The sequence below is a fragment of the Pan troglodytes genome, chromosome 2, assembly GCF_028858775.2.
Source record: "Pan troglodytes isolate AG18354 chromosome 2, NHGRI_mPanTro3-v2.0_pri, whole genome shotgun sequence".
Taxonomy (NCBI): domain Eukaryota; kingdom Metazoa; phylum Chordata; class Mammalia; order Primates; family Hominidae; genus Pan; species Pan troglodytes.
In genome coordinates, this window is record NC_086015.1 from 17,921,247 (window position 1) to 17,933,522 (window position 12,276).

General features: G+C 44.0%; 1 pseudogene; it reads left to right on the forward strand.

Moving 5' to 3' along the window:
* Nucleotides 6,480–7,379, forward strand: PANTROV1R-PS208 (vomeronasal 1 receptor panTroV1R-ps208 pseudogene; annotated as a pseudogene).

The window sequence follows — 12,276 nt, forward strand, 5'->3', positions numbered from 1 at the left end:
TTACCAAAAGCTTTTCCTGTGTCTATTGAGATGATCATATGATTTTTGTTTATAATTTTGTATATGTGGTAAATCACATTTATTGATTTGCATATGTTGAACCAACCTTGCATCCCACGAATAAAGCCTACTTCATCATAGTGAATCAACTTTGTGATGTGGTCTTGGATTCAGTTTGCTAATATTTTGTTGAAGATTTTTGCATCTATGTTCATCAGGGATATTGGCCTGAAGTTTTCTTTTTTCTTTCTGTCTCTGCTAGATTTTGGTGTCAGGATGATGCTGGCTTTGTAGAATGAGTTAAGAGGTCCCTTCTCTGTGATTTTTTGGGATAGTTTTAGTAAAATTGGTTCCAGTTCTTCTGAGAGATCTTTTTAAAGACCTAAATAAATAGTGAAGTATCCCATGTTCATATATAGAAAGGTGTCATATTTCTGGAATTGCATTTCTCCCATATCAGTTTAAACATTCATTGCAAACCCAATCATAATCTCAGCAGAATTTTCTATAGAATTTGATAACCTTAATATAAAATGTATTGGAAATGCAAATGATTTCATTATACAAACAATCCTGAAGAAGAATCAATCTGGAGGACTTAAACCACCTTACTTCCAGTCTTGTTACACAGTGGCTCTAATTGCAACAGTGTGGTATTGTCAGGACAGACACATATATTAATGGAATCAAATAGATACCAAAGAAATATACCCCTGTGTGTACAGTCAATTGACTTCTGACAAAGGTACTAACGAATCCCATGAAAAGGAAAGTTTTTCAACAAATGATGTTGAAATAACAGGATCGATATGAGAAAAATGAACCTTGACTAGCACCTCACAGTATACACAAAGTTTAACTCAAGACAATTAATAAATTTAATGGCAGAAGCTAAGAATATAAAGATTTTAGCAGAAAATATAGGAGGATATCTTTACAATTTGCATAGGCAGAGATTTCTTAAGACAGTGGTACCAACATTTTTGGCACCAGGGACCAGATGCGTGGAAGAGTTTTTCCAAGAACAGTGGTATGGGGGATGCAGGGATGGTTTGGGGATGATTCAAGCGCATTACATTTATTGTGCACTTTATTTCAATTACTATTACTTACTATGATGACTAATATTGAGTGTCAACTTGATTGGATTGAAGGATGCAAACTGTTGTTCCTGGGTATGTCTGTGAGGGTGTTGCCAAAGGAGATTAACATTTAAGTCAGCGGACTGGGAGAGGCAGACCCACCCTCAATCTGGGTGAGCACCATTAATCAGCTGCCAGTGCGGCTAGGATAAAAGCAGGCAGAGGAACATGGAGGGACTAAACTGGTTAAGTCTTCTGGCCTTCATCTTTCTCCTGTGCTGGATGCTTTCTGCCCTCAAACATCAGACTCCAAATTCTTCAGCTTTTGGACTCTTGGACTTACACCAGTGGTTTGCCACAGGCTCTCGGGCCTTCAGCCACAGACCGAAGGCTGCATTATCGGCTTCCCTACTTTTGAGGTTTTGGGACTTGGACTAACTTCCTGGCTCCTCAGCTTGCACATAGCCTATTGTGGGACTTCATCTTGTGATCATGTCAGTCATTCTAATAAACTCCCCTTCATATATTCACCTATCCTATTAGTTCTGTCCTTTTAGAGAACTCTGACTAATACACATATTCACCATAATGTAGAATCATTGGGAACCCTGAGCTTGTTTTCCTGCAATGGTCCCATCTAGGGGTGATGGGAGACAATGACAGATTATCAGGCATTAGATTCTCATAAGGAGCACACAGCCTACATTCCTTTCCTGTGTAGTTCACAATAGGGTTCGCGTTCCTCTGAGAATCTAATGCCACCGCTGATCTGACAGAAGGCAGAGCTCAGCTTTGCTGGCTCACCTGCCACTCACCTCTGGCTGTGTGGCCTGGTTCCTAACAGGCCACAAACCATGACCCAGGGGTTGGGAACCCCTGTCTTAAGACACAAAAGCAATAGCCATAACAGAAAAAAAAAAAAAAGAGAAATTAGGTTTTATAAAAACCACATTTAATCATCAAAAGTCACAATTAAAAGTATTAATAAGAGGCATATGCTGAGAGAAAATATTCAGAAAGGATTCACCTGCTTTAGACTTGTATCTACATTGTAAAAAGAACCTCTTAAACTCAACTATAAAAAGATATACCCGGGCATGGTGGCTAACGCCTCTAATCCCAGCACTTTGGTAGGCTGAAGCGGGTGGATCATTTGAGGTCAGGAGTTCAAGACCAGCCTGGCCAACATGGTGAAACCCTGTCTCTACTAAAAATACAAAAATTAGCTGGGCATGGTGGCACCCCCTTATAATCCCACCTACTTGGGAGGCCGAGGCAGGGGAATTGCCTGAACCTGGGAGGAAGAGGTTGCAGTGAGCAGAGATCGCACCACTGCACTCCAGCCTGGGTGACAGAGCAAGACTCTGTCTCAGGAAAAAAAAAGAAAGAAAGAACAACATGCCCTAATTTAGACTGACACTATTGATTTTCTGATGACAAATCTGTGAAAATATGTGACTGAACCAATTATGCAATGTTATGTACCTCACATTTATAAATAAGTAGATAGCTGTATTAATCATGTGAAATATTCCACAACTAGCTCTTAACAAATTTCTTAGTAGAATTTTAACACTTGGACCCCATAACTGGGAAAATATCCTTGCTGACTTAAAGAAGACATGAAAGGTTGAACTCCTATGGAGAACCACCTTTTATGGTAGAAGTGGAGCGACGTCTTCTAATTATATCTGAAGAAAAATTATTCTAATCTATTTAAATTATGAATATATTTACCACTATTTTCATGTGCCTAAGAATGAAGAGAGAAGAAATTTTGGAATGTGGTCCTGCTAATAATTGATGACTCTACTCACTTAGACTAGGTTTTTCTGGCATGAGTTCCAACTATATAAATATCTTCAGGGATTCAGAGAAAAAGTTTTAAATTCCATCAATGTCCTAAGAACAGAGATTGTTGAAAGTCTACTATTTTGGCATTCATTTCTCATTGGTCTTTTAGGCATGAACAAATCTGAAAATTTATTAAAATAACGGCATTCTCTCAATCACATGTATGAGGAATTATATAATAATAAAAATAATGGTTGCAATTTCAGTGGAGATTATTATTTGTCAGGAACTATCTATATTTGATACGTTTACTTAATTTTTTTTGCACGCATACCATGATATGGTTTGGCTCTGTGTCCCTACCCAAATCTCAGCTTGAATTGTAGTTGCCATAATCCCCACGTGTCATGGGAGTGACCTGGTGGGAGGTAATTTAATCATGGGGGCAGTTACCTAATGCTGTTCTCAAGATAGTGAGTGAGTCATCATGAGATTTGATGGTTTTATAAGGGGCTTTTAGCCTTTTTGCTCAGCACTTCTCTTTGCTGCCACCATGTGAAGAAGGACGTGTTTACTTCCTCTTCTGCCATTATTGTTAAGTTTCCTGAGGTCTCCCCAGCCCTGTGGAACTGTGAGTCAATTAAACCTCTTTCCTTTATAAATTACCCAGTCTTGGGCAGTTCTTTATAGCAGTGTGAGAATGGACTAACACAGTAAATCTGTACCAGGTAGTGGAGTGCTGCTGTAAAGATACCCAAAAATGTAGAAGCAACTTTGGAAATGGATAACAGGCAGAGGCTGGAACAGTTTGGAGGGCTCAGAAGAAGACAGGAAGATGTGGGAAAGTTTGGAACTTCCTAGAGACTTACTGAATGGCTGTGACCAAAATGTTGATAGTGACATAGACAATGAAGTCCAGGCTGAAGTGGTCTCAGATGGAGATGAGGAACTCGTTGGGAACTGGAGTAAAGGTGACTCTTGCTACATTTTAGCAAAGAGACTGGCAGCATTTTGCCCCTGTTCTAGAGATCTGTGGAAGTTTGAATGTGAAAGAGATGATTTAGGACATCTGGTGGAAGAATTTTCAAAGCAGCAAAGTGTTTGAGAGGTGACTTGGTGCTGTTAAAAGCATTCACTTTTATGTATTCACAAAGATATGGTTTGGAATTGGAACTTATATTTAAAAGGGAAGCAGAGCATAAAAGTTTGGAAAATTTGTAGCCAGATGATACAATATAAAAGAAAAACCCATTTTCTGAGGAGAAATTCAAGCCAGCTGCAAAAATTCTCTTAAGTAATGTGGAGTGAAATGTTAATTGCCAAGACAATGGGGAAAATGCCTCCAGTGCATGTCAGAGGTCTTCACAGCAGCCCCTCCCATCACAGACCCAGAAGCCTAGCCGGAAATAATGGCTTCATGGGCCTGGCCCAGGGCTTGCTGCTTTGTGCAGTCTCAGGAGTTGGTGCCCGGCATCCCAGCCATGGCTAAAAGGGGTCAACACACAGCTCAGGCCATTGCTTCAGAGGGTGCAAGCCCCAAGCTTTGGTGGCTTACACATGGTGTTGGGACTGCACATGCACATAAGTCTAGAATTGAGGTTTCAGAACCTCCATGTAGATTTCAGGGGATGTACGGAAATGCCTGGATGTCAAGTCAGAAGTTTGCTGCAGGGGTGGAGCCCACATGGAGAACCTCTGCTAGGGCAATGGGAAAGGAAAATGTGGGGTTGGAGCCCCCAGACAGAGTCCCCACTGGGGCACTGCCTTGTGGAGCTGTGAGAAGAGGGCCACCATCCTCCAGACCCCAGAATGGTAGATCCACTAACAGCTTGTGCTATGCACCTGGAAAAGCTGCAGACACTCAACACCAGCCCGTGAAAGCAGCTGGGAGGGGAGCTTTACCCTGCAAAGCTACAGGAGTTGAGCTGCCCAAGGCCATGGGAGCCTATCTCTTACATCAGCATGCCCTGGATATGAGACATGGAGTCAAAGGAGATCATTTCAGAGCTTTAAGATTTGGCTGCCCTGCTGGATTTCAGACTTACTTGGGGCCTTGGCCCTTTGGTTTTGGCCAATGTCTCCCATTTGGAATGGGTGTATTTACCCAATTCCTGTACCTGCATTGTATCTAGAAAGTAACTAACTTGCTTTTGATTTTAAAGGCTCATAGGTGGAAGGGACTTGCCTCATCTCAGATGAGACTTTGGACTTGGACTTTTGGGTTAATGCTAGAATGAGTTAAGACTTGCTGGGACTGTTGGAAGGGCATGATTGTGTTTTGAAATGTGAGGACATGAGATTTTGGAGGGGCCAGGGGCAGAATGATATGAGTTGGCTCTGTGTCCCCACCCAAATCTCACCTTGAATTGTAGTTCCCATAATCCCCATGTGTCATGGGAGGGACCCAGTTGGAGGTAATTTAATCATGGGGGCAGTTACCCACACGCTGTTCTTGAGATAGTGAGTGAATTCTTATGAGATCTGATGGTTTTATAAGGGGCTTTTCACCCTTTTGCTCAGCACTTCTCCTTGATGCCGCTGTGTGAAAAAGGAAGTGTTTGCTTCTCTTTCTGACATGACTGTAAGTTTTCTGAGGCATCCCTAGCCCTGCAGAACTGTGAGTCAATTAAACCTCTTTCTTTTATAAATTACCCAGTCTCAGGCAGTTCTTTATAGCAGTATGAGAACAGACTAATACATAACATCTCTAGAAGTCAGTAACATGGTCCTTTGTATTTATAGGTGAGATAATCAGGGTTTAGATGTATAGGTGACAATTGTAGATCACACATTTAGTAAATGTCAGTTTGGGGTTTTAGTTCAAGGCATTTGACTTCAGAGTCCACACTTACCAACATCTAATCTCTTATGATTAAGAGTATTTAATCATACTCAGATACTCAGGAGGCTGATGTGGAATGATTACCTGAGCCCAGAAGGAGAAGGTTGCAGGTTGCGATGAGACTTGATCACATACAACACTGCACTCTAGCCTGGGCAACAGAGTTAGTGAGACCCTGTCTCAAAGAAAAAAAAAAAAAGTATTTGCCTGGCAATAAAGAAACCAAAATAAAGATAGCACTGAGATAATATAACTGTATACATGGCTATACCATTGATACTCATTGTATGAGGGGGTCTCATTTCCATGTCTGTGAAATTCTCCTGAATTGAATTCAGCAAAAATAGTAGAGCTCTTACTGTGTACTGTACCTGGAACTTTACCAGGTTTCTGCAAATACAAATGGAAACAACTCATTGCTCCTGCCTATGAAGAAGTAGAACTATGGTAAAAATAAGAAAATGGCTTCCCAATAATAGGGAGTTACACTATGGAAGTAATGTGGAAGCCCAGCAATGGGAATCATAGTCCAGCCATGATGGCATAGTCATGGGAGAAGAGACAGGGTGGGGATGGCTTCCAGGAGGGTGTGAAGAGGGGGTCCAGTACTGAAGGGGGAAAAGTTGGATCAGGATTAATTCATGTATTTTGATGATGGCAATAATGTTGGTTGAGATTGAAAGAAGTGGTAATATTTGTAATAAAGAATTTTTCTTGCTTTTCTTCTTAGACATTCACTATGTGCTTATTTTCCCCATAAGATGAATAAAAACAACAAACTTTCCAGTTTCATAGCCATAAGAAATGCTGCTTTCTCTTAAGTCGGCATTGGGATCTCTGCCAATGCCATGCTCCTTCTCTTCCACATCCTCACGTACCTTCTCAAGCACAGGACCAAGCCCGCTGACCTGATCGTTGGTCATGTGGCTCTAATCCATATCATATTGCTGCTACCCACAGAGTTCATAGCTACAGATATTTTTGGGTCTCAGGATTCAGGGGATGACATCAAACATAAGTCAGTTATCTACAGGTACAGGTTGATGAGAGGCCTCTCCATTTCCACCACCTGCCTGCTGAGTATCCTCCCGGCCATCACCTGCAGCCCCAAAAGCTCCTGTTTGGCAGTGTTCAAAGATTCTCACATCACCAACCACGTTGCTTTCTCTTCCTATGGGTCTTCCACATATCCATTAGTGACAGCTTCTTAGTCTCCACTCTTCCCATCAAAAATCTGGCCTCAAATAGCCTTACATTTGTGACTCAATCCTGCTCTGCTGGGATCCTGAGTTGCTTCCTTGAGCAGACAATTTTCACACTGATGACATTTCAGGATGTCTCCCTTGCAGGGCTCACGGCCCCCCTCCAGTGGATACATGGTGATTCTCTTGTCCAGGCATAACAGGCAGTCCCACCATTTTCACAGCACCAACCTTTCTCCAAAAGCACCCCCAGAAAAAATGGCCACGCAGACCATTCTTCTGCTCGTGAGTTGCTTTGTGATTGTGTATGTTTTGGACTGTGTTGTTGCCTCCTGCTCAGGACTGGTGTGGAACAGTGATCCAGTCCGTCATCGAGTCCAGATGCTGGTGGACAATGGCTATGCCACCATCAGTCCTTCAGTGCTAGTCAGTACTGAAAAATGAATGATCAAAGTCTGAACATCCATGTGGGAGAAGGACAATAAATCCCTAATTATTCAGTAATGCATAATGTCTCTTAAGATGAGCATATCCTTTTTAAAATGATTAATCCCATCATAGGGGATATGCTTTCTAGGTTCATTTAATCATATGGGGTTATGCTTTTTCTGTTAAGCCTATTTACTTTGAAACATGTTACTAAGAAGTATACAATAGACAATTTCACCCTATAACTACTGAGATAACACAAGGATCTAATTCAAACCATATACATAAAACTGGAGCTTTGAGTTTCAAACTCCAAATGACAAAACAGAGATGAGTGAGTGTCTGAAGATGGACCTTGGAGCCATGAAGATGCAGGGAGCTGGGATAATAAAAAGGCACAGGGAGGCTTTGGGGTGGCTGTGGTTTCTGCCTCACATGTGGTCCACATGCTGATATTTATCAATGTGTGTGCTTTTAGTATGTATACTTTAATTTTGTCACTTATAAACCAACAAAGCTGTTAATAAAATAGAAAGTCTGAATAGAAATACAACAAATAAAGAGATGCGTTTGGTAATCAAAAAACTTCCCACAAAGAAAACCCCAAATCAGAAGGATTCATCACTGATAAACTGTGTCAAATATTTAATGAAGAATTAACACCAATGCTTCACAGAGTCTCCATCCTCCTCTGCCCTCCACAACAACAAATGACTACCTCTCCCCATGACTCAGATCTCTCCAGGGTTCACAGGGCAAAGTCCCCCAGAAAAAAACACCTTTCAGAGTCCCAAGACCCTGTCACTCTGCACTAAATCCCACCAGCGCCCACGGCCAGAAGGAAAACTTTCAAAATATGAGTTAGAATATCATTAAAAAGTCAGAAAACAACAGATGCTGGGGATGATGTGGAGAAATAGGAAAGCTTTTACACTGTTAATGGGAGTGTAAACTAGTTCAACCATTGTGGAAGACAGTGTGGCAATTCCTCGAGGATCTAGAACCAGAAACACCATTTGACCCAGCAATCCCATTACTGGGTATATACCCAAAGGATTATAAATCATTCTACTATAAAGACAACGCACACATATGTTTATTTTGGCACTATTCACAATAGCAAAGACTTGGAACCAACCCAGATGCTCATCAATGATAGAATGGATAAAGAAAATGTGGCACATATGGAATACTACGCAGCCATAAAAAAGGATGAGTTCATGTCCTTTGCAGGGACACGGATAAAACTGGAAACCATCATTCTCAGCAAACTAACACAAGAGCAGAAAACCAAACACTGCAGGTTCTCGCTCATAAGTGGGAGTTAAACAATGAGAACACATGTACACAGGAAGAGGAACATCATACACCAGGGCCTGTTGTGGGGTGGGGGGGTTAGGGGAGGGAGAGCAGTAGGAGAAATACCTAATGTAGGTGACAGGTTCATGGGTGCAGCAAACCACCATGGCACGTGTGTACCTATGTAACAAACCTGCACATTCTGCACATGTACCACAGAACTTAAAAGTGTAATTTAAAAATAAATTAATTTTTTTAAAAAAGAATCTGTCCCTCACCTGCTTTACCTCCTCTACGGCTCTGCATTGTTAGGAGAATAAAATCCGAAGTCCTTGTACTGTCCGTCCCTCTGAGTTCACCTCAACGTTGCCCTTCATCCAATGTGTATAACATCTCAGCCTTGCCTTTCTCTTGGAATGGTGGTGAGACTGGGGGATGTCCTTTGGGAGATGTGACTCCCCTTGTTGCCTGTATAGTGCCACACCCAGAGGGGTTGGTGAAGAGGCTCTCAACCAGGCCTGCCCTCAGAAGGGTTAATGTGGCCTCTTCATCCCTTGGTTGCCATGGGGATAGTTCTTGTCCTTCAGGAAGCAGGGAGAGCAGTTCCCTATTTTGAAGAAGGCTTGAGGGGTTTTCCTCCAATCCACGTGCCCAGAGAGGGGCAGGAAGCCTAGGGCCAGCTGCCCCTGCTGCTGGGTGTGTGACAGAGCTGTGCCCACACCCCGCCAGCCAGGAGGGGCTGTTTTGAAATGCAGCCTTGGGAAAAAGCCAAACAAGCCAGGGCAAGGAAAAAAAATGGCTGCCTGGAAGAAGAAGGTGGCCACTTCCTCCATAGACCTTGAATCCCACCCAGTGATAAAAATCCCACCCAGTGATAAAAACTCTGAGCTGACCCTGCCCAGCCTCCATATGTCATGAGATGTATGGAAAGGGTGGAGCACAGAACAGGTGCTCCCCAGGCATCCACTGTCAGCATTTATTACTGTCATTGCTATGACTGCCTGTTATTAGTGCCACTACCTGCCTCCTCACCTGGCTGATGCACTGGATGTCCAGGTTCCTTTGATCCCAACTTCTGGGATCAAAGCTGGGCATGGGCACAGCTCTGTCACATACCCAGCAGGCTTTGTGGTGGACACCTGGCTGGTCCTTGGATGGTGATGGTCCCCTTGACCCCCAATTCCAACACTCCTGCTGGGTTTTCACCACAAGGTTGCTCGCAGCTGCTGGCCTTCTGATCATCCAAAGTAGATAGAGGGCAGGATGGAAAGAGCAAAAAGAAAGGGGGAGAGAGGGAAAGCCTGCTCAGATGTTAACACTGCTGGCATCTGCCTTAGAAGTTCCTGTCCTCCACCTTCCAGGCTCCTCCAGAAAAGTGCAGAGAGGCTCTTGCCCCCAAAAGGCAAAGCCATGGACTGCAAGCATTCACAGAATAGTAAATGGGTGAATGGGATGTGAGTCCTGGCTGGGCTATAAGGGCAAGTCACTTCCCCTCTCTAGGCCTCGGGTTTTTCCATCTGTGAAATGGGTATATAATAACTCCTTTATACAATTCTTGGGATGAATATATATGTTAAAGGCTCAAGAAAGTAGCGATGATGGTCATCACCCCCACACATCATGTCTTTTGTGGGTATTTACAGTTACTCCCCCTGAATTCAGTCAGTGGCTGTGGCTCAGTCCCATAAATACAACTATCAGTATTGGCAGTGGGTGTTTGTAAAGCCAACAGTCTCTCCCATCCATTTTCTCTTATTAGGCACAGCAAACAAAGGAATAAGCATTTCAACTTCACAGCCCATCACTCCACACTATTGTATGGCTTCAGCTACACAAGCTCAGACCTGTCATTTTCCCAGCTGGCCTTGGTGCTATGATCTTTTTAAGTAGACTTTGCTTAGCATCAAAGCCCAAATTCAACAGTAGTGGAAAGGACTTAGCAAGCCTTGTCCCTGTTGTCCTCCCTTCTCCTTTGCAAGGGCCGACAGCGAAGAGTAACACTGGTGGTGAATTGAATTATCTGAGTCTCCCTCACCTGCTCCCACCCTGGGGGCTCTAGGATATTTTGCTTTTATTGCTAATCTCAGAAACAAGCTCAAGTTTTAAAAACATGCTTTCTTTTTCCATCAAACATTGGAGCAATTTATCTACTCACTCATTTGTACCCACATTTAAACACAGATATACCTGCTCCATGACCTCCGTCACCTCCTTTGACTCCATTACCTACACTACCTCCATCAACTCAATCCTTTCCACCACCTCCCTTGACTCCATCACCTATACTACCTCCATCAACTTAATCCACTCCATCGCTTGTCCCACCTCCATCACTCGACTGCCTCTATCACCTCCACCACCTCCCTCAACTCCACCATCTCTACCACCTCCATCACCTCCCTTGGCTCTGTCATCTATACCACCTCCATCAACTCAATCCACTCCATCACCTGTTCCATGTCCACCATCTCCTTCGCCTCTTCCAGTTCCACCATGTCTACATCATCTATCAATTCTACCACTTCCAGTTCTTCCACCGAATATATTATGTCCTCCAGCTGCACCACAACTTCCACAACTACGTCAATTACCCTTTCGACCTCCACCACCACCACCTCGACCTCTCCACCACCACTAGTTTCTACTACCACCTCTGCCTCCTTCACCTCCAACACCACCTCCACCACCTGTTTCTGCTACTGCCACCTTCGCCACCTCTACCACCTCCACCATCACCTCCATCTCCATCCCTGCCACACCTCCATGCATGGACCCATAAAATATATCAAGAGCCTGTCTAAGTAACACCAAATTCAGCCACAGATTTTCTATTCGAGTCACAAGTATTTCTCCACAAAAGACTGGAGGATTAAGGGATCTGTGGTGGCTTAGAAATGGAAAGGTCTTTGAAAGGATCAAATTCAGTTCCTAATTTTACAGCTGGAGAAATCAGATCTGCCTCCAGCACCACCTCTGCCAAGCCAAAGCCCTGGACACTCCTCCAGCAGGCCAGGCCTTCTCCCACCTCGGTGAAGTCTTTGCCCCAGCAATTCCTCCTACTGGGAAGGCCTCTCCTCTGGTTGAACCCTCCGCACTGGGGTCGTCCTCTGAGCTCCCACAGGCGCCTGTGTGTTCCCATCCCAGCACGAGCCTCAGGGTAGCAGAACTATCTGCCCGTGTCTGTGTGGACAAGCAGACTGGGAACTCCTGGGAGGTGGAGGCTTGGTCTGAGTCATCTATGTCGCCGAGCACCAGGCAGGTACCTGTGAGGGGCTACGCGGTGTGTACTGAGTGGATCAGGAAAGGCTCCTCATTAACTGGGTCTCCCTTACCAATGTCACCTCCTCAGGGAGGCCTTCCTTGACCACCCATTCTCTATTCCAGTGGTTCTCAAACCTGGAGGGTTTGATAAAACATGGGGTTTCTGATTCAGGGAGGCTAGGGAGGGCCCCAAGAATGCGTGGCGCCCTCTGAGAGCCACCGCTCAGCTCCATTGCCCTGGTTTCCCTCCCTCACTTTGAAATGGTGTCTCCAGCGACTTCCTCCCGTCTAAGCTCCATGAGGGCAAGAATTTGGGGCTGTCTTGTTCTGTGCTCAGCGCAGAGGCTGGCGCGGCACTGAACGAATG